General features: G+C 40.2%; 1 protein-coding gene across 4 annotated transcripts in view; it reads left to right on the top strand.

Moving 5' to 3' along the window:
• Positions 1-27,517, top strand: part of RNF180 (ring finger protein 180) — a 217,903-nt gene that overhangs the window by 51,809 nt on the left and 138,577 nt on the right. The gene's annotated exons all lie outside the window — the stretch shown is intronic.

Below are 27,517 nucleotides of genomic sequence, written 5' to 3'. Positions count from 1 at the left end.
CTTAAGGATGCTGAACATATGTGCTTATTTTCCATTTGTATATATTCTTTAGTTAAGTGTCTTCAAATCTTTTGGGCTGGTGTGGCAGCTTATGTCTATAATCCCAGCACTTTTGAGAGGCCAAGGCAGGAGGATTGCTTGAGTTCAGGAGTTCAAGACCAGCCTGGGCAACATAGCAAAACCTTATCTCTCCAAAAAGAAAATTAAAAAAAATTAGCTGAGCGTGGTGGTGTGTGCCTGTAGTCCTAGCTACTTGGAGGCTGAGGTCAGAAGATTGCTTGAGCCCAGGAGTCCAAGGCTACAGTGAGCTATGATTACACCACCGCACTCCAGCCTGTCTCAAAAAATACAAAAACAATCTTTTACTCACTTTTTAATTGGGTTATTTTCTTTCTTTTAAGGGTTCTTTATATATTTGGGATACAAGTGTTTCATTTGATATGTGATTTGTAAATATTTTCTCTCAGTCTATAGCTTTTCTTTTTATTCTCTTAATTTTTTTCCTGTAGAGCCAACCTGTTTAATTTTTATGATGTCCTATTTCTCAAAAAATGTTTTAATAGATTATGCTTTTGGTGTTGTATCTAAGAACTCTGCCTCGTACTAGGTTATGAAGATTTTCTCCTATGGTTTTTTCAAAAAGTTTTATAGTTTTAAGTTTTACATAAAATTGAGAATTAGGATTCATTTAAAATTAATTTGTAATAAGTTGTGAGACTTAAGGGGTATATTATTTTACATAGAGATCCTCAGTTGTTTCAGCACCAGTTGTTGAAAACAATGTCCTTCCTTCATTGAAATGCATTTGCAGCTTTGTCAAAAATAAGTTGTCTGAAAATGTGTGGGTATATTTCTGGACTCTGTTCTGTACAGTTCATATTTATGTCTGTGCTTTTGTTAGTACCCCTTTTTTCCTGTGACTTTGTTATTCTTTTTCAAAATGGTTTAGCTATTTTAATTTTTTGACTTTCCATATGAAACTTAAAATCAGTCTGTTTATATTTATAAAACATCATGTTGGGATTTTGATTGGAATTATATTGAAGCTATAGATAAACTTGGGGAGAATTGAAATCTTTACTATGTTGACTCTTGTAATACGTGAACATGGTATGTCTTTCTTTTTAAGTCTTTGATTTCTTTCATCAGCATTTTGCAGTTTCCAGCATTCAGAACCTGTGCATGTTTATTTAGATTTATACCAAGTATTTTTTCTTTTGAGAGGAGTTATTGTTATTTAAAATTTTTTGACTCACAATTATATATTGCTAATGTTTAAAAACACTATTTTTTTGACTTTGTATCTTGTGTTATTAAGAGTATACATTCTTGACGTCTCTTGTCAGATTTATTCCTATTATTTTTAATGCTGTTGCTAAATGCCAATGTTTTATTAAATCATAGTTTCCAATTCTTCATTATAGTATAATGCTGAATGGAGGTGTTGAGAGCAGAAATCCTTGTCTTCTTCCTGATATTAGCAGGAAAGCATTCATTCACCAGTAAATATAATGTCAGTTGTATGCTCTTTTTCAGGTTGAGGACATTTTCTTCCATTTCTGGTTTGCTGATAGTATTCTCATGAATGGATGTTGAATTCTGTAGAATGCTTTTTCTGTATGAGTTGATATGATCATGTGTTTTCAATGTTAATAATAATTCACTATCAAATATTGAGACAGTCTTGCATTCCCGCCATAAACTACACTTTGTTATACTATATTATTATGTGTATTACTAGATACTATTTGCCAATCATTTTTGAGGATTTTTTATGCCTCCGTCGTTGAAGAATATTAGTCTGAAATTGTCTCTGTTTTTTGTAATGTCTTTGTCTGATTTTGGTACTAGGGTATGATGGCCTTATGAAATGAGTTAGTTGTCTTTTTTTTGTTTTCTGGAAAATAATGAGGATAACATTTTTTTTTCAATTGAGATGGAGTCTTGCTCTGTCGCCAGGCTGGAGTGCAGTGGCGTGATCTCAGCTCACTGCAACCTCTGCCTCCCAGGTTCAAGTGATTCTTCTGCCTCAGCCTCCTGAGAGCTGGGACTACAAGTGCACGCCACCACGCTCAGCTAATTTTTTTTTTTGTATTTTTAGTAGAGATGGGGTTTCACCATGTTGGCCAGAATGGTCTCTATCTCCTGACCTCATGATTCACCTGCCTCAGCCTCCCAAAGTGCTAGGATTACAGGCGTGAGCCACCGCGCCTGGCGGAGGATAACATTTTTTTACTTAAATCTGCAGTGTTTCATAGTGAAACTACCTGAGCCTGGAGATGTGTTTGTTGAAAGGCATTTAACTATGAATGCAATTTCTTTAATAATTACAGGACAATCCAGGTTATCTACTTCATATGGGGTAAATTTTGATGTTGTTTTTGAAGAATTATCTAAGTTGTCAAAATTACATGTTTAACATTGTTCATAGTATTCCTTATTTGTTATTTTAATGTCTGTTGGGTCTGTAATGATAACCTCTTTTCAATCCTGATAATGATGGCTTCTCTCCTTTTTTTAGTCTTGCTGGAGGTTTATTAAGTTTATTGATATTTTTAAGGAAACAGCTTTAAGTTTCGATTGTTTTTATTGATTTTTAAAATTGTTTTACTGTTTTCAAAATTTGTTTATATATAAATGTGTATATATTTACATATATTTCTTCTCTTTACTTCCTTTGCTTTGAATTTATTTGTCCTTCTTTTATAATATTTTTATGATAGAAACTTCTATTACTGATTTGAGATTTTTTCTTACCTAATCATTTAATGCTATAAATTTCCTTTACTGTATTAGCTGTATACTATAAATTTTATTATGTGATATTTTTATTTTGATGCAGTTAAAACTTTTTCTAATTTGTTTTGCAACTTCATTTGGTCCATCTAGTTTATCTAAGTTATTAGTGTATTCAGGAAATTGCCAGTATATCAGCATTTTGAGGAAATTAATAAAAATTTTAATCCTAGAACAAAACTTTTTTTTCGCTGAATTGAGAGAAACTAAAGCTACCATTAGTATAGTTGCATAGTATTTCCTAATATTTCTAAATAATTCTATTTAAACAGCATTTCATTCTACTATATTTGTATTTCTTACCTTTGGGCCGATTTAATATGAATAAAAGAAAATGTCTCTTTAAGGCCACAGGAAGCTGTTGTGAAAAGAGGCAGTTTTGCCTTATGTGTCTGTGGAGTATTGTACTTGAAAATTAAAATAACTGACCATATATCATGGTTTATAATAAATCACTGAGTCATCTACAGTAATTCTATTACATTATTTTCAGTGAGCTAAATGAATTAAGATGACTTGTATTATTAAAAGGGTGTGATTTAGACACTACGCATAATAGAAGCTAATAAATTATATTAAAGACCTGCTTATTTGGTTTTATATAGCAAAGACATATCTTCTACAAAGGCACTAAGTTTCATTTTCATGGATCTGCATATAGAGATCATTTTGAAATTTTTACAGTTTTTAAAGGAGCCCATTTAATATTTCATCTCTTGATTCATCATCTTAAAATCTTATACAAATCACACTCCAAATATATATTTGATTATGCAGTAGAATTAAAATAGTGATCCAAATATTGGAGAATTATTCCCCATTCATTCTCCTCTTCCTCAAGCAGAAAATTAATGGTTATTGAAATGAAAAGCTTCAGTAATGGAAATGTGACAATTTTGAGTTTATAATACACATTTCTTATGGTTTTATTAAACATAGAAAGTCACAAAATAGTCGTTTAGTAAAGAAGACAATCAATAGATTAAAAGAGCATCATGACCTTTAGTCATATATTGAAACAGATCATTATTTATTGCTCACTCTACTTTGTGTCAAATTATTATTTCAGTATAAGTTTGTTACTCTGTTTTATGAATGTAAAAATACCTAGGGCATACTCAGTAAGTTGATAATTCTAATTTTATTCTACCTTCTAGGAAGTCATCATCTACTAGAATAAGATATAAATGTGCAGTCAAGTTAAATAAATAAAACTAAATATCTTAATTTGGCCTTTCTGCTAACATCCAGCTAAATGAGCAGGTGTGGAACAAAATAATGTATGATTGATAATGCCTTTACCTGAAGTAATTATATAGATCTAATTTTCTAATGCTTAGCACAGTACTTTGTACATAATAGATGCTCAAGTATTTTTTAAAGGGTCTTTTTTATTTTAGGATAGTTTTGGATTTATAGAAAAGCTTTGAAGATAGTACAGGGAGTTCCCAAATGCTCCACACGTAGTCTTCTGGATTGTTCATATCTTACATTAGTATGATACATTTGTCACATTTTATGAACCAATATCAATACATCATTAATAGTATTTATACTGTATTCAGATTTAGTTTTTACCTAATAAGTCTTTTTTTCGTTGTTTCAGAATCTCATCTAGGATACCACATTACAATTAGTTGTCATGTCTCATTAGGTTCCTCTTGGCTGTGACAGTTTCTCAGACTTTCTCTGTTTTTGATGACCTTGACAGTTTTGAGGAGTACTGGTTAGGTATTTTGTAAAAGGCCCCTCAACTGAGATTTGTCTGATGTTTTCCCCATGATTAGACTGGGCTTATCGGTTGTGTCATGGGTTCCCAAAACTTCTGTATGTGATGATTCACTAAGAGGACTCATAGAACTAAGCATGAATTCATACTTCCAGCTACGTTTTTTTTTAATTATACTTTAAGTTTTAGGGTACATGTGCACAATGTGCACGTTAGTTACATATGTATACATGTGCCATGTTGGTGTGCTGCACCCATTAACTCATCTTACAACAAAAGGATATAAACCAACATCAGCAAAGGGAGGGGGTGCATGGGAGTGAAATCTAGAGGAAACCAGGTGCAAGCTTCCAAGAGTTCTTGCCCCATGGAGTTACACAGAATGTGCTAAATTCCCTCAACAGTAAGTTATGACAACAGGTGTGAAATGCTGTGCACCAGGAAGGTCATTATAGACTCAGTAGCTAAGGTTTTTACTGGGAGCTGGTCACATAGGTACTACCTCTGTCTGACACATACCAAAATTCCAAACTTCTGGAAGGAAAACAGGTGTTAAGCATAAATCACATTGTAGTTTGGGCACAGTGAGTCACTATTATCAATTAGGATGATGGGAGCTCTCCCAAAATTCAAGTTTCTGGATGACACAAGGGCCAGCCTTGTAAATGAAGACAAATATGCTATGTTATCTCTTCTCTGCACATGAGTTTCGGGGAGGAAGACTACAGAGATAAAATGCCATTCTTTATTAGAAGAATACATACTATCAACATGAGTTATCACTGTTGATGTTAACTTGAGAATGTTTTGTAACAGAGGAAAAATAATTGTCACACTTACATATCCCTTACATTAGTTTTCTATTGCTGCTATAACAAATCACTTAAACATTGGTTAAAATAACACAGTTTTATCATCTTATAGTTCTGAAGGTCACAAATCTGAAAATGGGCCTTGTGGGGCTGATATCAATATGTTGACAGGGTAGTATTTCTTCTGGAGGCTCTATAATAGAATCTGTTCCTTTCTTTTTCCAGCTTCTAGAGTCTACCCTCATTTCTTGGCTTGTGGCCCCCTTCCAGCCATATGGCATCACTACAACTCCTATTTTCTTTCATCACATCTTCTTTCTGACCCTTTAAGGACCCTTGTGATTACATTGGGTCTACCTGAATAATCCAAGGTAATTTTCCCATCTCAGGGTCCTTAACTTAATCATAGCTGCAAAGTCCCCTTTCCCATGTAAGGTAGTACATTCACAGGATCTTAGATTAGGACATGGACATCTTTGGGGAGTCATTATTCTGCCTGCCTCACCTTTCTAGATGCCAGTTATTTTTCTGAGTGCATTATTTCATTTAATTTGACACAATTTTAGAGATAATTTCTATTATCCCTATTTTATAGATGGAGAAACTGAGTCTCAGAGTGGTTAAATAACTTCCCTAGGCGTACAAACCTAGTATGTGATAATAGACCTGTGTCCCAAAGTTTGTGCCCTTAACCATTATTCCACAGCCTTTCAAGAAAGAAAGTTTTTCTCCCACATATTTTATCTTTTTTTTTGATGATTCAGAAAACATTTTACTATCATATATCTTTATTCTTCATTCATCCTTTCCTTCATGTAACTAATGATCACTTGGTAGTTTACTCTTTGCCAGAAACTGTGTCAAGTATTGAGGATACAACAATGAATGAAATATTGTCGCTTCCTGGAAATGGAAGTAGATGGGGGGAGACACGTGAATTTCAGTAATCATTTTCTTGGGTATTTGCAGAAATGCCATATTGTAGAGAATTTTGGACAGCAGTTTACTTAATATGGGATTGCTTTGGCCAAGACCTTGAGATGCAACTGCAAATTCTAAAGTAGTCACAAAGGAGCAAGCATGATTGGCTCTGTTAGATTTTCTTCAGTTGATCTAGGCTGGGGTGTGTGTGTGTGTGTGTGTGTGTGTGTGTGTGTGTGTGTGTACATACATATTTATATCTCAAGTTATTCCAGGGTCAAAAACTATTGAAAGGAAGAGAGGTCAACAAAAAGGAATTTAAAGAGGTTTAGACTTGAGTTGATAGAGTCCTTGACAAAGGATTTATTAACAGCAGCAAAGAAAATTCTGATGGATGTTATAGAGGGAAAGACAGCTGATTTCAGTGGTTGCCAGGCCAACAAAGGTAGATAAAGAACCATACTGGGGGAGAGAAAATATTTTGATCCTATGCTGTCCAACACCTAATATAGGCCCTGGCACGTAGTAAAATGGTATAAATATTTATGTCCAAGTAATGTTTAGTTCATTTATATAGCTTTTCTTACCCTGCTATTGAGAGAATGAGAGTTTTGATTATGAGCAAGGGGGAAAGAGAATGGGAGGGAGAAGTTGTAGTGGTGAGGTGATGACAGCAGGTTAATATTTAATGAGCTTTATTGTATGCTAGGTACAGTGGGAGGTATTTTACTTGCATTACCAGATTTACATGAGCTACTAGGTCACTGGAGTATAGGAAAGGTCTGAGAAAAGAGCACTGACCTCCTCAGGCACTGGGGGGAAATGTCAGTTGGGAGGTAGGAGAACAGCAAAGATGCATGCTGTCTTTCCCAAGTGCTGTGGTTTGAACGTGTCACCTCCAAAATGCATATGTTGCCTATGTGATAGTATTCACAGATGGGGCCTTTAAAGGATAATTAGGCCTGAGGACTCCTTCTTCATTAATGGAATTAAAGCCCTTTTGAAACAGGCTGTATACAGTGTTCGGCTAGCTTGCTCTCTTACCCTTCCACCTTCTGCCATGTGAGGATGCAGCAAGGAGGCCTTCACCACACCAAATGCTGGTCCCTTGACCTTGGGCTGCTGGCCTCCCAAACTGTGACAAAATCATTTTTTTGTCTAAATAAATTACCCAGTCTTGGGCATTCTGTTACTAGCAACCCAAAAGGAATAAGATGCTAAGTTTTATGTAAAGCCAGCTTGTTAGGGGAAAAAATCAGAATCATCAGCTAGTCTCAGAGTAGTAACACACACAGAAAACTGGAACTAACCATTTTGGTCTGAGCTTAGTGCTAGCTGTGTTTGATGAATAGAACTAGGTGATGACTTCAGCTCTTTTGGCCTTACACATAGGAAAGACTATCTTTTTTTCATTCTAAATCGGCACATTTGGCCCGGCCGCCCCGTCTGGGAAGTGTGGAGCGCCTCTGCCTGGCCGCCCCGTTTGGGAAGTGAGGAGCGCCTCTGCCTGGCCGCCCTGTCTGGGAAGTAAGGAGCGCCTCTGCCTGGCCACCCATCGTCTGGGATGTGAGGAGCGCCTCTGCCCGGCCGGCCATCGTCTGGGATGTGAGGAGTGCCTCTGCCTGGCCGCCCTCTGTCTGGGATGTGAGGAGCGCCTCTGCCCGGCCGCCCTTCGTCTGGGAGGTGAGGAGCGCCTCTGCCCAGCCGCCTCGTCTGGGAGGTGAGGAGCGCCTCTGCCCAGCCGCCTCGTCTGGGAGGTGAGGAGCGCCTCTGCCCAGCCGCCTCGTCTGGGAGGTGAGGAGCGCCTCTGCCCGGCCGCCTCGTCTGGGAGGAAGTGAGCGCCTCTGCCTAGCCGCCCTGTCTGGGAGGTGAGGAGCGCCTCTGCCTGGCCGCCCTTCGTCTGAGATGTGAGGAGCGCCTCTGCCCAGCCTCCCTTCGGCTGGGAGGTGAGGAGCGCCTCTGCCCGGCCGCCCCATCTGGGAAGTGAGGAGTGCCTCTGCCTGGCCGCCCTTCGTCTGAGATGTGAGGAGCGCCTCTGCCCAGCCTCCCTTCGGCTGGGAGGTGAGGAGCGCCTCTGCCCGGCCGCCCCGTCTGGGATGAAGCGAGCGCCTCTGCCCAGCCGCCCCGTCTGGGAAGTGAGGAGCGCCTCTGCCCGGCCACCCCATCTGGGAAGTGAGGAGTGCCTCTGCCCGGCCGCCCCGTCTGGGAAGTGAGGAGCGCCTCTGCCCGGCCGCCCCGTCTGGGAAGTGAGGAGTGCCTCTGCCCGGCCGCCCCGTCTGGGAAGTGAGGAGCGCCTCTGCCCGGCTGCCCTGTCTGGGAAGTGAGGAGCGCCTCTGCCCGGCCGCCCCATCTGGGAGGTGTACCCAACAGCTCCGAAGAGGCAGCGACCATCGAGAACGGGCCATGATGATGATGGCGGTTTTGTCGAAAAGAAAAGGGGGAAATGTGGGGAAAAGAAAGATCAGATTGTTACTGTGTCTGTGTAGAAAGAAGTAGACATAGGAGACTCCATTTTGTTCTGTACTAAGAAAAATTCTTCTGCCTTGGGATGCTGTTGATCTATAACCTTACCCCCAACCCCATGCTCTCTGAAACATGTGCTGTGTCAACTCAGGGTTAAATGGATTAAGGGCGGTGCAAGATGTGCTTTGTTAAACAGATGCTTGAAGGCAGCATGCTCGTTAAGAGTCATCACCACTCCCTAATCTCAAGTACCCAGGGACACAAACACTGCTGAAGGCCGCAGGGACCTCTGCCTAGGAAAACCAGAGACCTTTGTTCACGTGTTTATCTGCTGACCTTCTCTCCATTATTATCCTATGACCCTGCCACATCCCCCTCTCTGAGAAACACCCAAGAATGATCAATAAATACTAAAAAAAAAAAAAAGAAAAAATTTTTGTTGTTTTAAGCCACATTTGTGATATTTTGCTACAGCAGCCACAGCATGGATATAGCTGGTAACAGAGTTCTTTAGCCTCCAAAATACAAGCCTGGGATAAATAACTATTGAATTTGGCCACATGGAAATCAGGAAGAATGTAATAAGCATCATCGATGGATGGGATGACCTGGGAGATCGTGGCAAGTTTAAAGCTAATTGGAAGTTGGCAACCAAAAAATCCTGTCTTGCAAATTGCCAAGAAAACCTTTAGAAAACATGATTAAAAATGGAGAAACCCGGCTGACTCCCTGGTTTCTGAAGAGGTGCTTAGGCATTTAAGTGAGACTGACAAGACTTCACACTGTACCCTTCAGAAGGGCAGACACTCACGAGATCGTCAACCACGGCTCCCTCGCTGGGAGGCAGACACAGAGCTGGAGGCAGCGGCCACAAACTAGGTGGGCAGAGAGGCGTCAGCATCGGGACTTGCAGGAGGCCCTGGGAAGGAACAGGCAGCGGTGGGGCCTGGACAGCCTTGGGGAAAGGAAGTTACTTGGAGGAGACCAGGGGCTTGCATTTGGGCCAAAACCAAGGACGAGATCAGCTGGTCCCAGGGAACTCTGGAGCCCAGCACCCCACCATGGGTGCAGGGGCCTGACAACCCAACAGAAGGCTGTGGGTACCAGGCACCAGCCTGTGGGGGGTCTGAAGGCTGCTGCCCAGCCACACATGTCCTGGTCCCGAACAAAGGGTTCAAGAGGCACCTGGAGCCCCACCCTCCTCAGAGCAGCCTCTTAGCCTCAGCTGGTTGTTGGCCTTTGGTCACCCCACATGCCCTGACAGTGGGGCCTGGCCTCAGAAAGGGGCCCCTCCATTTGTACTTTCTATCTGATCCTTGACACAGTGCTAACACCAAAGACCAAACCCGAATCTTGGTTCACATACTCTGCAAAGAAATGACTAAGACTAGTTCTTCCGGAGGTCAGTTTTAGAACATGTTTATTCTAACTTAATTCTGCCTTATCTCTGTGCACCAAGAAAACTATCTGCACATGTGTAGTAAAATGTGAAGGTACCTTCATTTTGTTTGTACACTAAACTTTTAAGAAATATCTCACTTTTAAAATAAATAAATAAATAAAAAATAAATCTGCACATTTGGTTTTATTTACCATGTCAACCAAGATGTACACTGCCAACCTGTTTTTCTCTCTCATTGCTCCATGTCTGCTCTTACCCATTTTTAAAACCATAGTCACTTGCTGGTAGTGCTTCCTTGTCCTGCCTTGTCCCATGTGGAGATGCAAATCTCACCTACTCCTCTCACGTGTGGAGACCTTACAATATCAGCCTCCATGTGCCCCCAAACTTGGGAGGTACCTGGAATCCTCTCCTTGGCTCAGCATACCAACTGTAATTATCACCTGGGATTCCTTTTTACAAAGTAATATTTTAAAGTTAATATTTAATCTTAGAAGCAATATAATAGTGTCAGAGGGCTGAAAACTGAAAATATATGTAAGCATCAATCATTAGGAGGCCAAATTTGGTCAGGCACGGTGGCTCTTGCCTGAAATCCTAGCCTTTGGGAGGCTGACGCAAGAGGACTGCTTGAGCCCAGGAGTTCAAGGCCAGCTGGAGCAACATAGTGAGACCCCCATCTCTACAAAAAATGTATACTTAGCTGGGCATTGTTGTGCAAGCCTATAGTCCCAGCTACTGGAGAGGATGAGGTGGGAGGATCGCTTGAGCCCGGGAGGTCGAGACTGCAGTAAGCCATGATGGTACCATTGCACCCCATCCTGGATGACAGAACAATACCCTGTCTCAAAAATAAAATGCCAAATTTGAGAGCGTTGTTATCTATGAAGGGGAAGGAGAATGTAATCTGGAATGCTATTAATTATGTTTTATTTCTTAAGCTGGGCCGTATTATCACAGATGTTATTTTCTGTTCTATTTTATGTCTCCAGTATTTTGTAAAACGTTAGAAAAAATCATTATAAGTCATTACACTAATATTATACCCTTTTTATTCATTTCTTGGTGCAGAATCTTAGATCACTCACCTTTGTTCTCCTTGTAAAGCCAGAGGGAAAATCTCCAACAGACCATATAGCCAAGTATTATTTTACCTAAGAGACCCAATTTCAAAATAATGCTTTTAAGATAATCTATCAGAATAAAAATTGAATGATAATCCATGACCAAAACTTTCTATTACTGCTTTTTTTTTTTTTTTTTTGAGACAAGGTCTCACTCTGTCACCCAGGTTGGAGTGCAGTGGCATGATCTCGGCTCACTGCAACTTCTGCCTCCTTAGCTCAAGTTATCCTCTCACCTCAGCCCCCCAAGTAGGTGCAACTACAGGCACACATCACCAAGCCCAGCTAAGTTATTGTGTATTTTTTGTAGAGATGCGGTCTCACTATATTGCCCAGGCTGGTCTTGAATTCCTGGACTCAAGTGACTCAGCCACCTCAGCCTCCCGAAGTGCTGGGATTACAGGCTTGAGGCACTGCACCTGGCCTAAAACTTTCTACTAAAAAATAATTACGTATCTGTGCTGTCCTGAAATATGCTATTTAGCTCTTAAATTCTGTACTTTTGTGACCCTCTCTAAAGTGCTGGTTTATTAACGGTGAAATGGATCATCTTGTTTTTCAACACTAGAGGGCACCAAATTATCTTCTAGAGCAAAACAATCAATGTTTTCCACCAAAGAACTTCATTTACTAGGGTAGAATATGGATTGGTATATTTTCAGTCGTTTGATAACCAAAAACGTAAGAGATTTTGTGCTTTATGAGAAATGGTTTAGAGAATCATAGTAAGGCTTTCTCTTGCTATGAATCTGTCTCTAGCTAAGAATCTGTCAATGCTTTTGCTAAACTGCTTTTCAGGAACATTTATTGTATGTTTGTCCAGAGGGAATAAAACAGCTACTCTGGGTTAATGCTTGGGATAACTTATTTTTAAGGGTTAGGGTTAGACACATCGTTTATTCTGGTTTTAAGTTTCAGGTAGCATGTGCAGTTTTCTGAAAATAGGCATTTCCCCTAAATTCAGGATAAAATCAATAGCCGGTATTGTGCTTCAGTGTGAATTGGGGTGCTGGTAGAGAGGAGTGAAATGATGTTAGCTAGTAGGTTACAGTGAGCCATTCATATACATTGATGTTTAGCAGAGTTTCTTAATTTGGGTTTGATAAATCATCCTTTTATTCTTCAATAAAAGTGATTGGAACAAGGTCACACCAGTCAATGACTTCTTGTCACTAATTATAGCTTTTTTTGTCCAATTAAAACATTTAAAGATATTTTTGCATTGTACATTAAATTATTTCTGGTTGCTGAATTTTTCTCCTTTTATCTCTAGCCACAACAATGGGTAGTCTATTTAGGTTGTCTAATCTGTAGGAAATACAAATGAGGCAACTTCTATAAAGCAGCAGCATAGTCCAGTGAGATAAATGCCAAGCATGTATTTTAAGGAAATGAAGGTACTAGCACTCTCTGTGTACTTTGATACTATGTTCATTTGCTGTTGCCACTGTCACAAATTACCACAAATTAAGTTGTTTAAAACACACACATTTATTACAGTTCTGTAGGTAAGAAGTTGGAAATGGTTGTCATTGGACTAAAATCAAGGTGTTAGCAGGATTGCATCTCTTTCTGCAGGCTCCAGGGGAGAGTCTGTTTTCTTGCCTTTTCTGGCATCTAGAGTCTGAACCTTGGCTCATACAAAACTTCCATATTCAAAGCCAGCAGTAGCTGGTTGCATCTTTCTCACAATGTCATCTCTTTGTTTCTGACTCTTGTGTCGTCTTTTTCCTCATTTAAGGACCCTGTGATTACACTTGGACCCACCCACTTCAATCATGATAATCTCCTTATTTTAATGTCAACTAGTTAGCAGCCTTAATTCCATTTGCAATCTTAATTCCCCACTGCCATTTACAGGTTCCAGAGATTAGGATGTGGGCCTCTTTGAAGTGGGGAGGGAAATATTATTCTGCTTACCACAGATAGTTTTGGTGGAATTCTTGAGTCAGGCCAACCTTGAAAGAGAAGAGGTAGCTACCACTTACAGGTCTTGACAGCTTCTAGAAAAATTAGTGTTTTCTCTAACTTTCTTTGGAATTTCCACATTATTCACTTCTCTAGTTTTACTTGGGGTTCTGAAAGTGAGTATGGGTTCTAGGAGGTATAATTCATTAATTATGTATCCACCATTAGTATCATAATTTGACATAAATGATCAGATTGGTCCATTGGGTCTTGCCTAAGTAGCATAAAGCGCAATTAAGTTTAGATGGCAGAGCTGGATCAAGAAAGGTAAAAGGCACAAGGCATTGTTTGAAAAGGTTCAGTGGGCTCTGAAAAGAGAAAGCCGCATGAAAGCAAGGGCTGCTTAGGTAAAAGGTATGGCACTAAAGATAATATTGACCTACCTCACAGTGTTGCCTGGAGCCAATCTGAGTAAAGAAACATTAGACAATAAATCACATCTTCTTGGTACATAAATAACACATATGTAGCACAAAGCTATGCCAAGACCTTCAGACTGCCAGGGTCCATTTCAGTCCATAGAAATAATGACATTCACAGACTAGAGGTTTATTAATGACAAAGACAATAGATTTCATTTGGGATGCCTGTGTGTGTGAGGTTTTTACACTTACTAATGAGCAAAGTGCCCTGAAAATCCAGTTTTCCTCATGTTATTTTGAATAAACTAAGTATATGTGCCACACACTCTTTATTTATCCTCAAATGGTGCAAATTTAATGAAAACTGGATGCCACAAACTTGCTGAGTTTGATAAGGAAGAGTTGTGCTCTCTTTCGGTTAATTCGTTAGTTATATAGGTCCCAAATCATTATGCGAAATATTGAAGCCAGAAGTTTGAGTTAGCCTTTAAACTTTAATCAGTAATAGTTTGGGGAATAGTGTATGTTGTGACATGTTTAAGATTCTCTTCTTACTCAGAAGCTAATTGCTGAATTTTGCTGTACCAGCAATCTCTGGAGAATTCTGTGCCATCTCCTTGATGCAGTGCTATCATCTCACTTATATTAGGTGAATGCGTTTATTATTGGGGTTAAGCTTAAGGAAGAAAGAAAGCAGTGTTCCAGAGCAAAAAGCCTTTGCAGCCACTACAGATATTTATGAGTCAAAGAGTAGTGCTCCTGTCAGCACACTTGAAATTATAGGAAAATGTTCCTTTATTTTAAGTGACCAGTCTTTGTGTTAGGATATTTTGCTTTTTAGTAACACTTAGATTTTATTATAGTTTGGGACTACACACTTGAGAAGTCAAAAGTCTTTGACTGCTTGATTGGCACCTAATAGTAACTGTTGTCATACTAAGTGCCGGACGTTTCCTGTCTATTAGATAGTAATAAATACTGAGAATGTAATGGCTTCACCTTTATAAGGGTCGCAGAGCATAAGGGTTTATATTTCTAGCCTTTTGAAAGAGATTTACCTTAGGAACATATTTAGGGAAGAGATGGATATTTTAATCTCTTTGGATTGGTTTCTTTATGCCTTAAAGGAATGTGTAGTGCAGTGTTTCTCAAATGTTCATCTGTGGACCAGCTGCATCAGAATCACTAGGGGAGTTTTTTTACAATTTCTGCAGACATTGTAAGTGTTATAAGTCTGGGATAGGCCCCAGACAGTTTTTTTGTTTGTTTGATTCGAGGCTGGAGTGTAGTGGTGTGATCAGAGCTCACTGCAGCCTTGAACTCCTGGACTCAAGTGACCAGACAATTTGTATAAGCACGCTGGTTAATCCAAGTGTGTAGCCAGGCTTGGTAACTCTTACATGTTTGTTCAAAAGTTTAGGAGAATATTTCCTCCTTGATGTTACTAGACTAATGTCTGTCAAAAGTCATAAGATTGAAATTGAAGAATGAAAATGAATAAACCTTCTTAAATGGTATGCCACCTCTAAAGGATTGACTTCAAAAATATTTTTACGTGGGAGTCAAAAGAATGGCAATAATGATAGATAATAACAGCAGTAGTAACAAAAACAATAAACATTTACATAGTGTCTACTGTGTGCCAGGTACTGCTCCAATCCCTTTGGATATATTATTCACTCAATGTTCAAGGCAGCCTGTAAGGTGTTTGCTTTATTATTGCCATTTTACAGATGGAAGTTACATATTTTGTCTGGGGTCACCAAACTAGTAAGTGATGAAGCTTGAAATCAAACCTTGGCCATGAGGCTTAAGAAGTTGTGCTCTTAACCAATATGCTCCATCCTCTGCCTATCTCATGATTTGGTTATGCTGTGGAGGTCCATAATGAGAAGCAACATAGTTAAGTTGGTTTAAACCATGGGCTTTTGAGGCAGACACTGCACAGCACTGGCAAAGGAATCATTTAGGTGAATTAATTACCCTTTCTGGGGCTTAGTTTTCTCATCCAAAAAAATGGAATGTAAAATATATTACTGTAAGGTTGTTGGTAAGACTAAATTAAGAAATGTTTACAAAATGTTGAACACATGGATCTTACATAAGTACCCAATCATTGGTAGCTATAATTATTTTAAGTGTTAAAGCATTAGACAGTCAAGAAGCCTAAAAAATGAAAAATTATTGGCAAACAGGACTGTCTAGAATGCATTGGCAGGTTAGATTTCAGCAGTTATAGGGCTGTGTAGCAAATACAACAGCCAACATAAATAATTTTAAGGAAGCTAGAAATGAAAGAAATTAAAAATTAACGAGAAATTAATTACCATTGAGAAACATAATTACAAATGACAAAAAGGGATGGCTTTTGCTTATGGACTATATACATACATTCTTTCCTAATTATCATGGGAATTGTGTGCAAGCCACTGAGAAGAAGCTATAGACCAATGTGTATTGAGTAATATACGCCAAAATCTGTGAAGGAAACTGATAGGATTGGGAGCTGGAAGAAGACAAAAATTTGGCCACTGTGCCCATGGAGTAGCCATTGTTTTATTCCTTTACTGCCCTAACAAACTTGCTTTCGCTTACTCTGGGGACTTGCCCCAGATTCTTTCTTGTGCGAGGTCCATTTAAAAGAAAAAGAAAAATTCAATAACCTTTCTGAAGATTGCAGCGTCACAGAGTGTTAGAACTGGAAAGGAACACTATGCCTGGTTCTTCTTCACTGCCACTAGAATTGAGACCCACTGCCCTAAATAATTTCCTAGTATTCCAGATGAATGCCCTGGTCTGGTTCAGAAAACTTATCATACTACATGGCTTGTAAGTTGGAGAGAGGCAGTATAATATATTGGAAAGAAAGTTAGAAATGTCAGTAGTTTGATATTGGAGTCCTAACTCCCCTGGTGATTTAGCTGTATGCTCTTGTGCAACATGCTTAATTCAGCTGTCTTGGTTTCTTCTGTGTGTTTACTACCTTGTCCACAGAAACTAAGAAATAAATCTCATTTTTTTTCCTGTTAAAAACGAATTAAAGTTTACTAACCAAGCGCAGTGGCTCACGCCTATAGTCACAGCACTTTGGATGCCAAGGTGGGTGCATCACTTGAGATCAGGAGTTCAAGATCTGCCTGGCCAACATGGCGAAACCCCGTCTCTACTAAAAAATACAAAAATTAGCTGGGTGTGGTGGCATATGCCTGTAGTCCCAGCTACTCAGGACGTTGAGGCAGGAGAATCGCGTGAACCCGGGAGGCAGAGGCTGCAGTGAGCCAAGATCGCGCCAGTGCACTCCAGCATGGGCAAAAGAATGAGTCTCTCTCTCAAAAATAAAAATAAATAAAGTTTACGAACATGATCAGTGACAATACCATGACCTTAGGCTTTCTAATTCATAGTCTTATGTGGCTGAGCTTTCCAAATGGCAGTTACCCCTTCTTTTTTTTTTTTTCTTTTGAGGAGGAGTCTCACTCTGTCGCCCAGGCTGGAGTGCCGTGGCGCCATCTTGGCTCACTGCAAGCTCCGCCTCCCGGGTTCACCCCATTCTCCAGCCTCAGCCTCCCGAGTAGCTGGGACTACAGGCACCCGCCACCACGCCTGGCTAATTTTTTGTATTTTTAGTAGAGACAGGGTTTCACCGTGTTAGCCAGGAAGGTCTCGATCTCCTGACCTCATGATCCACCCTCCTCGGCCTCCCAAAGTGCTGGGATTACAGGTGTGACCCACTGCGCCCAGCTACCCCTTCTTATTTTACCTTAATTCTACATAATGTTTTTGTTTAAGATATTCCTTTAAAGGGCTATGCCATAATGTTAAGCAAAAAACAAAGCAGGGGACGGGTGGGGTAGCTCACACTTGTAATCCCAGTACTTTGGCAGGCCAGGGCAGGAGGATCACTTTATCCCAGGAGTTTGAGACCAGCCCTGGCGATGTACCAAGACCCAGTCTCTACAAAAAAACAAAAATAAAAAAATTAGCTGGGCATGTTGGCCTGCACTGTAGTCCCAGCTACTCAGAAGTCTGAGGTGGGAGGGTCACTTGAGCCTGGGAGGTCAAGGCTGCAGTGAGCCATGGTTGTGCCACTGCACTCCAGCCTGAGCAACTGGGCAAGACCCTGTCTCAAACAAACAAACATAAAACACCAAAGCAGGCTGTATGAGTATCTTTACAGATAATTAAATCATTGATCACAATCAAAAGAATTGCAAGAAAACATATCAAAGATTTACAAAGATCTTTTTTTCTACTAAATACTTAAAATAAGCATGAATTTCTTTTATTACAATAAATAAACAACACTGTTTCCCCTTAGGATAAATATATACATTTGCCAAGGTAGCCATACTCTCAGACGGGTTTTCACATTCATTTTGTGAAAATAGCTATTCTCATACTGATACTAGATCCACCTACAATTCCAAAGTTTTCTAGGATAGACAACACCGTATTGAAGTTCTTACCACTTTTCCTGAATTTCTATCTAAATTCCAAATCTCATCTCAAATTGTAATCCCCACGTGGGAGGGGATTACAGGGTGGGACCTGGTGGGAGGTGATTGGATAATGGGAGTGGATTTCCCCCTTGCTGTTCTTATGATAGTGAGTGAGTTCTCACAAGATCTGGTTGTTTGATGTGTCTGGAGCTTCTCCCTTCTTTCTCCTGTCACCATGTAAGACATGCCTTACTTCCCCTTTACCTTCCACCATGATTGCAAGTTTCCTGGGACCTCCCTAGCCATGTGGAACTGTGAGTTAATTAAACATTCTTTCTTTACAAATTACCCAGTCCCAGGTAGTACATTTATAGCAGTGTAAGAAAAGACTAATACAGAGAATTGGTATGAGCAGAGTAAGGTACTGCTATAAAGATAGCCTGAAAATGTGGAAGCAACTTTGGAACTGGGTAATAGGCAGAGGTTGGAACAGTTTGGAGGGCTCAGAAGAAGACAGGAAGATGTGGGAAAGTTTGAAACTTCCTAGAGCCTTGTTGAATGGTTTTAACCAACATGCTGATAGTTATATGGACAGTGAAGTCCAGGCTAAGGCTGAGTTGGTCTCAGGTGGAGATGAGGATCTTACTGGGAACTGGAGTAAAGGTCACTTTTGCTATGCTTTAGCAAAGAGACTGGCAGCATTTTGCCCCTGCCCTAGAGATCTGTGGAACTTTGAACTTGTGAGAGATGATTTATGGTACCTGGCAGAAGAAATTTCGAAGCAGCAAAGCATTCAAGAGGTGACCTGGTTTATTCTGAAAGTGTTCAGTTATATGCATTCACAAAGAGATGGTTTGAAATGGAAACTTATGTTTAAAAGGGAAGCAAACTATAAAGATTTGGAAATTTTGCTGCCTGACTGTGGTAGAAAAGAAAAACCCATTTTCTGAGGAGGAATTCAAGCCCACTGCAGAAATTTGCATAAGTAATGAGAAGATGAATATTAATAACCAAGACAATGAGGAAAGTATCTCCATGGCACGTCAGAGATCTTTGTGGCAGCCCCTCCCATCACAGGCCCAGAGGTCTAGGAGGGAAAAATGGCTTCGTGAGCCATTCCAGGCCCCCTGCTGCTCTGTGCAGCTTCAGGCCTTGATGTCCTGTGTCCCAGCTGCTCTAGCCCCAGATATGGCTAAAAGGGGTCAAGGAACAGCTCAGGCTGTTGCTTCAGAGGGTGAAAGCCCCAAGCCTTGGCGGCTTCCACATGGTGTTGGGCCTGTGGGTGTGCAGAAAAGAATTGAGCTTCGAGAACCTCCGCCTAGATTTCAGAGTATATATGGAAATGCCTGGATGTCCAGGCAAAAGTCTGCTGCAGGAACATAGCCCCCATGGAGAACCCCTACACAGGCAATGCAGAGGGGAAATATGGGGTTGGAGCCCCCACACAGAGTCTCCACTTGGGGCACTCCCTAGGGGAACTGAGAAGAGGGCCACTGTCCTCCAGACCCCAGAATGCTGGATCCACTGACAGCTTGCACCTTGAGCTTGGAAAAACCACAGGCATTCAGCGCCAGTGTGTGAAAACAGACACAGGGGCTGTACCCATTAGATCCACAGGAGCAGAGCTGCCTAAGGCTGTGGGAGCCCACTCATTGCATCAGCATGCCCTGTATGTGAGACATGGAGTCAAAGGAGATGTTAGAGCTTTAAGATTTATTGACTGCCCGGCCAGGTTTCAGGCTTGTATAGGGCCTGTGTCCTCTTTTTTTTTATTTTTATTTTTGGCCAATTTCTCCCATTTGGAATGGGAACATTTACCCAATGTTGTACCCCAATTGTATCTTGGAAGGAACAAACTTGTTTTTGATTTTATAGGCTCATAGGTGGGAGGGACTTGCCTTGTCTCAGATGAGATTTTGGAATTGGACTTTTGAGTTAATGTTGGAATGATTTAAGACTTTGGGGGATGGCTGGGAAGGCATGATTGGTTTTGAAATGTGAAAGGGACATGAGATTTGGGAAGGGCCAGAGGCAGAATGATATGGTTTGGCCGTGTGTCCCCACCGAAATCTCATCTCAAATTGTAATCCCCACGTATTGAGGAAGAGACCTAGTGGGAAGTGATTGGATCATGGGGGTGGATTTCTCCCTCACTGTTTTTGTGATAGTGAGTTCTCTTGAGATCTGGTTGTTTGATAAATGTCTGGCACTTCTCTCTCTCTCTCTGTCTCTCTCTCTCTCTTTCTCTTCCCCACCAACCCCGCTTTCACTCTCCTGCTGCCATGTACAATGTACCTTTCTTCCCCTTTACCTTCCTCCATGATTGCATGTTTCCTGGGGCCTCCCTAGCTATGTGGAACTGTGAGTTAATTAATCCTCCTTTCTTTACAAATTATCCAGTCTCAGGTAGTATCTTTATAGCAGTGTGAGAACAGACTAATACAGTCTATGAACTTGATGAGTTTTAGATACCTCATATAAGTGGAACCATACAGTATATGACTTTCCATGACTGGCTTATTCACTTAGCATAGTGTTTCAGTGTTCAACCATGTTTTTGCATATTGCAGCATTTCCTTCTTTTCTTAAGGCTGTATAGTACCCACTATATGTATATCCCACATTTTCTTTATGCATTAACCTGTTAATGGACATTTGGGTTGTTTCCACAAGTTGCCTAGTGTGAATAGTGCTACAGTGAACATAGGAAATCTAATATCTATTTGAGATCCTGATTTTTATTCTTTTGGAGAAATACTCGAGTGGGATCACTGGATCATATGGCAGTTCTATTTTTATTATTTAAGTACCCTTTATACTCTTCTCTATAGTGGCTATACCATTTTTCATTGTCATCAACAGTATGCAGGGGTTCCCTTTTCTCCACACCCTCACTAACATTTGTTGTCTTTTGGTTTCTTTTGGTAATAGCCATTCTGATAGGTGTGAGGTGATATCTCACTCTGGTTTTAATTTACATTTCTCTGTTCATTAGTGACATTCAAAATTTTTATATACCTGTTGTTCATTTGCATGTCTTCTTTGGAAAAATGTCTATTCAGTCCTTAGCCCATTTTTAAATTGGGTTATTTTTTACTACTGAGTTGTAGGAGCTCCTTATATATTTTGGAGATTAACCCCTTATCAGAGATATGGTTTGCAAATATGTTCTCCCTTTCTATAGATTACCTTTACACGCTGTTAATTGTTTTCTTTGCCGTATAGAAGTTGTTTGAGTTTGATTAGTCCCACTTATTTATTTTTGTTTCTGTTGCCCATGCTTTTGTTGTCATATTCATGAAATCATTCCTAAGGAGACCCTGAAGTTCTTAACATTCAATAATCTCATTTCATCATTCTGAGATATTAGTTTAACCATGAGGTGGATGAAATGGCTAATAATTTTGAGGAATAATTTTATAATGATGATTCATGCTTTATGGGTGTTTTGTCTGATTTTGCTTTTGGAAAATTTATCATTTCTTCTTCTAGTTAAATATAATTTTTAAGGAAAGTATTTGAGTATTATTTTGACCCATGTATATGGTTCTCCCAACAGCACCTTAGATGTAGGTACTTTATAAATAGTATACTTCAGGGCTTGCTACTCAAGGTGGGATTCATAGACAAGTGGCATTGGCATCTCCTGAAAACTTGTTAGAAACATACGTACCTACTGAATTATAATCTGCATGTTAATACATTCCCCAGGTGACTCATATGCTCTTTAATGTTTGAGAATCATTGCTTTCAGCTGTTTTGTTCTCAGCTTATTTCAGCTTTATAGACAGCTTACTTTGCTCCTAGTAGTAATTGCTTTTGCTGCACGTTACATTTTCCTGTCTGCTAGTAGATAATGCCCTTTTTTGGAAGAGCTTGCTTTTTAAAATGTGTCTGGTTTGAAACAAGAATGGAGTAGTCTATTTCAAAAGACAATTGTCTTTTGAAATAACGTTTCTCAGTTGAGTTAAAAGCTGTTGTATTGATTATGGCATTTTAGAGGTAGCTGAATTATTAATTTGGCTTCATTTGGCAGATAGAACAGTTTAAAATCAGCGATTTTATGAAACATGGTGTTCTATGTCATGAGTCTGTTATCATTGTCTTAAATATATGCTAGTGCTAATAAATATATCTCCTTGGATATAAATAACGATCATCTTAAAAAATAAACATTACCTTCATCTGAAAATGCTTACTTTGCAAATTCATTGTTTCAGGGGAACAGATCTGTACCTTAAATGACAAATGTCATAAAAGTTCTACTTGGCATTACAATTGTTTGCTAAATATAACAAAATATATTTTTATGTTACCTTTCCAAATCTTTAATTAAATGTCTAATGTACTGCTCACCTATATACAGGTATTCCTCACTATTTAAACTCAGGAACCAAATGGGTTTGAACATATTTTCAGAAATACACATTTGCCCTATGTATTCTTGCTCTTCACTCTCTGAACTCATTAACTGAGGAACCAAATAGATTTGAATAGGAAGGGTTCCCCATGTCCTTCTGCACAAACCATCAGCATAATAAATATCTATAGACTATAATATATAACAGCATTTCATTGTTTGCTTTTCTCAAAATCTTAACAAAGTGTTCTCATAGTATATTAAATATAGAAATGCCCTATTAACCATATCTTCTTTTTGAAGACTCAAAATGCAGATCAGTATAATAAAGGCTGCAGTAGGTCCTCTATGAATTAAATCTGATAAAATTTGCTTTATCCAGCATTTTTCACACAACTATATGACAAGGATTAGCAGGCCATATGCCTAAATGAGGAGGACATAATATATTTATAATAGAGTCTATGAAAGCCTTACCTAATATGAACCTCAGATTCCTTAAAATCATTACTAAACTTTGTTATTGCAGTTAAACATGCTAACGTGTACCTGATATGCAGTCATTGGTTTTAGCTTCACAGTGGAAATTGGGTGACAGAGTTACTTCAGCACTTTTAACCGTGATGATTCCCTAAAAGTGTGGTTTTACAATAGCCTGTGATATGCCCTCTCAGGTGGCATCACTGATTACTTACCCCCTCATTCACTCTCCTATACCTATAATCGTCTTCTCACCATCTTCCTAGCATACCAAACACTTACTGTTTCTTCTGCCTGGAAGGCTCTGCCCTGAGGTATCCACATAAGTCCCTTACCTCATTCACATCTCTACTCAAATGTCACTTCCTTAGAAAGACCCTTATTAGACTACCCTTTCTGAAGTAGTGACCTACCTACCTTACATCTACATTCTTAATTTCTCTACTTAGTGTGGTTTTTCTTCATAGTACTTATTGCCACCTAATACATATTTTAATCTTTTTCTACCCTACTGGACTATAAACCTCACAAGAAAAAGGTGTTTTGGGTTGTATTTACTACTGTACAAATAATAATTCAATGTTATTGAATGAATGACATTTTATTAAGTATATATAAATGAGATTCATATGTTGGTCTCTCCCAGTTGTATTTTTAACATTAGATACATGATTTGGAACTATGCAAATATAATACAAATACAATAGTGGCAGACATTGTTAGTTCGCTAACTTAGCACCTATTTCCAGCCTCCTTCTTTGCCTGCCTTTACTGTAGAAGACCCCTTCCCAAAAAACAAAGACACAAATTCTAAATATTTTACTCATTTTGCCAGTCTCCTTGTAGCTAGGATTGACTGTGTGTCATTATTCAGATCAGTGAGAAATAAGCAGACATCTGCTGGGGTCTTCTGGGAAAGCTTTCTCTTATGTACAAAAGGGACAGATGTGGCTGATCCAGACACCTTTTCTTTCTGTCTTAAACAAGAACCCATTGCCTAAACCTGTGGAAGCCAATCTTGCAGCCTACAAGTTCAGACATTTTAGTACATAAGGAAATGAACCCCAATTTATTTGAGCTGCATATGATAACTTATTCTATTTATTGCATTTGACAGCTTTCTTAACTAATACAAAAGTCTTTGGGAGGAGGGTATGCTCAGTATTCGGCACACAGTAGATGAGTCTTATACATCAATTTGAACAACTATCTGTGTACTAAAATATCTTCATAAGAGCTAAGGAAACCAGGTGAAAAGCTGTAGTACTTGGTTGTAGCACAATAATAATATTAATTTTAAAAAGACTCATTGAAGAGGGTAGGAAGGACAGTTTTTCATTACCCACATTACTCCTCCCCAAACCCTAGGCAGCACAACACAGAGAGAGATACTGTTTTCCTGGGGGAAAAAGAGGGAAGTGAGCACAAGACTTTGCCATGGATGCTAACACCAGGCCCACCACAGCATTCAGCAGAACCCCACAGCCCCATGTTTCAGGCTGGTACTCACTGACAGATCCTCTAAAACCACCCTCAAGCTTACATGGTTGACTTAGTCTCTAGTCCTCCCACCCTCCCGCACTGGGCTGATTCCATTGGCCTCAGGTTCCAGAAAGTCCTCAGTGGCAGGCAGCTCTCAGAGGCCCCAGCCTTCTGACACAATCCAGTGCTATGCTGTTTACATCTGTCCTGGGCTTCGGCCCTACCCTACTGCCATGTCTGCCATATTAGGCTCTGGGCTTCTGTCAGCCCTGCACTGATCGTGGCTGCTTCTGGCACCCCAGCACCACCTACATCTGCCACAGAGCTTTCCCAGACAAAGCCAGTCTGTGAAGACTGGAATAAGTAACTCCTACTTCAGCTGTGCAGAGATCAGTGCATGAGAACAGAGATCAAGAACAATCAGAGAAATGTAATATAACCAGATGGACAACATAAGGTGTCAGTGACCCTAATTAAATGCATGTATGAAGTGCCTGACAACTCAAAATCACTGTTTTTAAGAAGCTCACTGAACCTCAGAAAATACAGAGAAACAATTAAAAAAACTGAAGGAAACTGTAAATGACCAGGACGAGAAATGTAATAAGGTGAAGTAATAATACTATAATCAAAACAGATATTTTGGAGCTGAAAAGTTTTGGGCATCATCAAAAGAACAAATCTTCAAGTTAAAAGAGTTCAAGAATGAGAAGAGAAAGATAAAGGGAAAGAAAGCTTATCTAAATAAATATTAACAGAAACCTTTCAACCTGGAAAAAGATGTAAATATACAGGTAAAGGAAAGACAAAGATCTCGAATCAGATTCAATCCAAGTAAGACTGCCTCAAGACATATAATAATCACATTATTGGGATCCCAGATTGAAGATGGCCGAATAGGAACAGCTCCGGTCTGCAGCTCCCAATAAGATGAACACAGAAGGTGGGTGATTTCTGCATTTCCAACTGAGTTACCCAGTTCATCTCACTGGAACTGGTTAGAGAGTGGGTGCAGCCCACAGAGGGTGAGCCGAAGCAGGGTGGGGCATCACCTCACCTGAGAAGCACAAAGGGTCAGGGAACTCCCTCCCCTAGCCAAGGGAAGCCTGAGGGACTGTGACTTGAGGAACAGTGCACTCTGGCCCAGATACTACACTTTTCCCACAGTCTTTGCAACCTGTTGACCAGGAGATTCCCTCAGGTGCCTACGCCAACAGAGCCCTGGGTTTCAAGCACAAAACTGGGTGGCCATTTGGGCAGACATTGAGCTACCTGCAGGAGATTTTTTTTCATACCACAGTGGCACCTGGAATGCCAGTGAGACAGAACCGTTCACTCCCCTGGAAAGGGGGCTGAAGTCAGGGAGCCAAGTGGTCTAGCTCAGTGGATCCCACCCCCATGGAGCCAGCTAAGATTCACTGGCTCAAAATTATTGCTGCCAGCACAGCAGTCTGAAGTTGACCTGGGACTCTCAAGCTTGGTCAGGGGAGGGGTGTCTGCCATAACTGAGGCTTGAGTAGGCGGTTTTCCCCTCATAATGTAAACAAAGCTGCCTGGAAGTTTGAACTGGGTGGAGCTCACTGCAGCTCAGCAAAGACTGTAGCCAGACTGCCTCTCTAGATTCCTTCTCACTGGACAGGGCATCTCTGAACGAAAGGCAGCAGCCCCAGTCATGGGCTTATAAATAATTCTATACTCCCATCACCCTAGGACAGAGCAGCTGGGGGAAGGGGTGGCTGTGGGCACAGCTTCAGCAGACTGAAACGTTCCTGCCTGCCAGCTCTGAAGAGAGCAGCGGATCTCCCATCACAGTGCTCAAGCTCTGCTAAGGGACAGACTGCCTCCTCAAGTGGGTCCCTGACCCCCGAATCTCCTGACTGGGACACACCTCCCAGCAGGGTGGACAGACACCTCATACAGGACAGTTCTGGCTAGCATCTGGTGGGTGCCCCTCTGGGACAAAGCTTCCAGAGAAAGGAACAGGCAGCAATCTTTGCTGTTCTGCAGTCTTTGCCGGTGATACCCAGGCAAACAGGGTCTGTAGTGGACCTCCAGCAAACTCCAGCAGACCTGCAGCAGAGGGGCCTGACTGTTAGAAGGAAAACTAACAAGCAGACAGGAATAGCATCAACATCAACAAAAAGGACATTCACGTAGAAACCCCATCCAAAGGTCACCAACATCAAAACCGAAGGTAGATAAATCCACGAAGATGAGGAAAAAACAGGACAAAAAGGCTGAAAATTCCAAAAGCCAGAATGCCTCTTCTCCTCCAAAGGGTCACAACTCCTTACCAGCAAGGGAACAAAACTGGATGGAGAATGAGTTTGATGAATTGACAGAAGTAGGCTTCAGAAGGTGGGTAATAACAAACTCTTCCAAGCTAAAGAAGCATATTCTAACCCAACGCAAGGAAGCTAAGAACCTTGAAAAAAAGAGAAATTGCTAACTAGAATAACAAGTTTGGAGAGGAACATAAATGACCTGATGGAGCTGAAAAAAACAGCATGAAAAGTTTGTGAAGCATACACAAGTATCAATAGCCAAATCAATCAAGTCGAAGAAAGGATATCAGAGATTGAAGGTCAACTTAATGAAATAAGGTATGAAGACAACATTAGAGAAAAAAGAATGAAAATGAACAAACAAAAGACTCCAAGAAATGGGACTATGTGAAAAGACCAAACCTACATTTGATTGGTGTACCTGAAAGTGATGGGGAGAATGGAACCAAGTTGAAAAACACTCTTCAGGATATTATCCAGGAGAACTTCCCCAACCTAGCAAGACAGGCCAACATTCAAATTCAGGAAATACAGAGAGCACCACAAAGATATTCCTCAAGAAGAGCAACCCCAAGACACATAATCCTCAGATTCACCAAGGTTGAAATGAAGGAAAAAACGTTAAGGGCAGCCAGAGAGAAAGGTCGGGTTACCCACAAAGGGAAGCCCATGAGACTAACAGTGGATTTCTCTGCAGAAGGCCTACAAGCCAGAAGAGAGTTAGGGCGAATATTCAACATTCTTAAAGAAAAGAATTTTCAACACAGAATTTCATATTCAGCCAAACTAAGCTTCATAAGCAAAGGAGAAATAAAATCCTTTACAGACAAGAAAATGCTGAGAGATTTTGTCACCACCAGGCCTGCCTTACAAGTGCTCCTGAAGGAAGCACTA

Source organism: Pan paniscus, chromosome 4 (assembly GCF_029289425.2).
Source record: "Pan paniscus chromosome 4, NHGRI_mPanPan1-v2.0_pri, whole genome shotgun sequence".
Classification (NCBI taxonomy): domain Eukaryota; kingdom Metazoa; phylum Chordata; class Mammalia; order Primates; family Hominidae; genus Pan; species Pan paniscus.
This window is presented reverse-complemented; position numbering and strand designations above follow the sequence as displayed.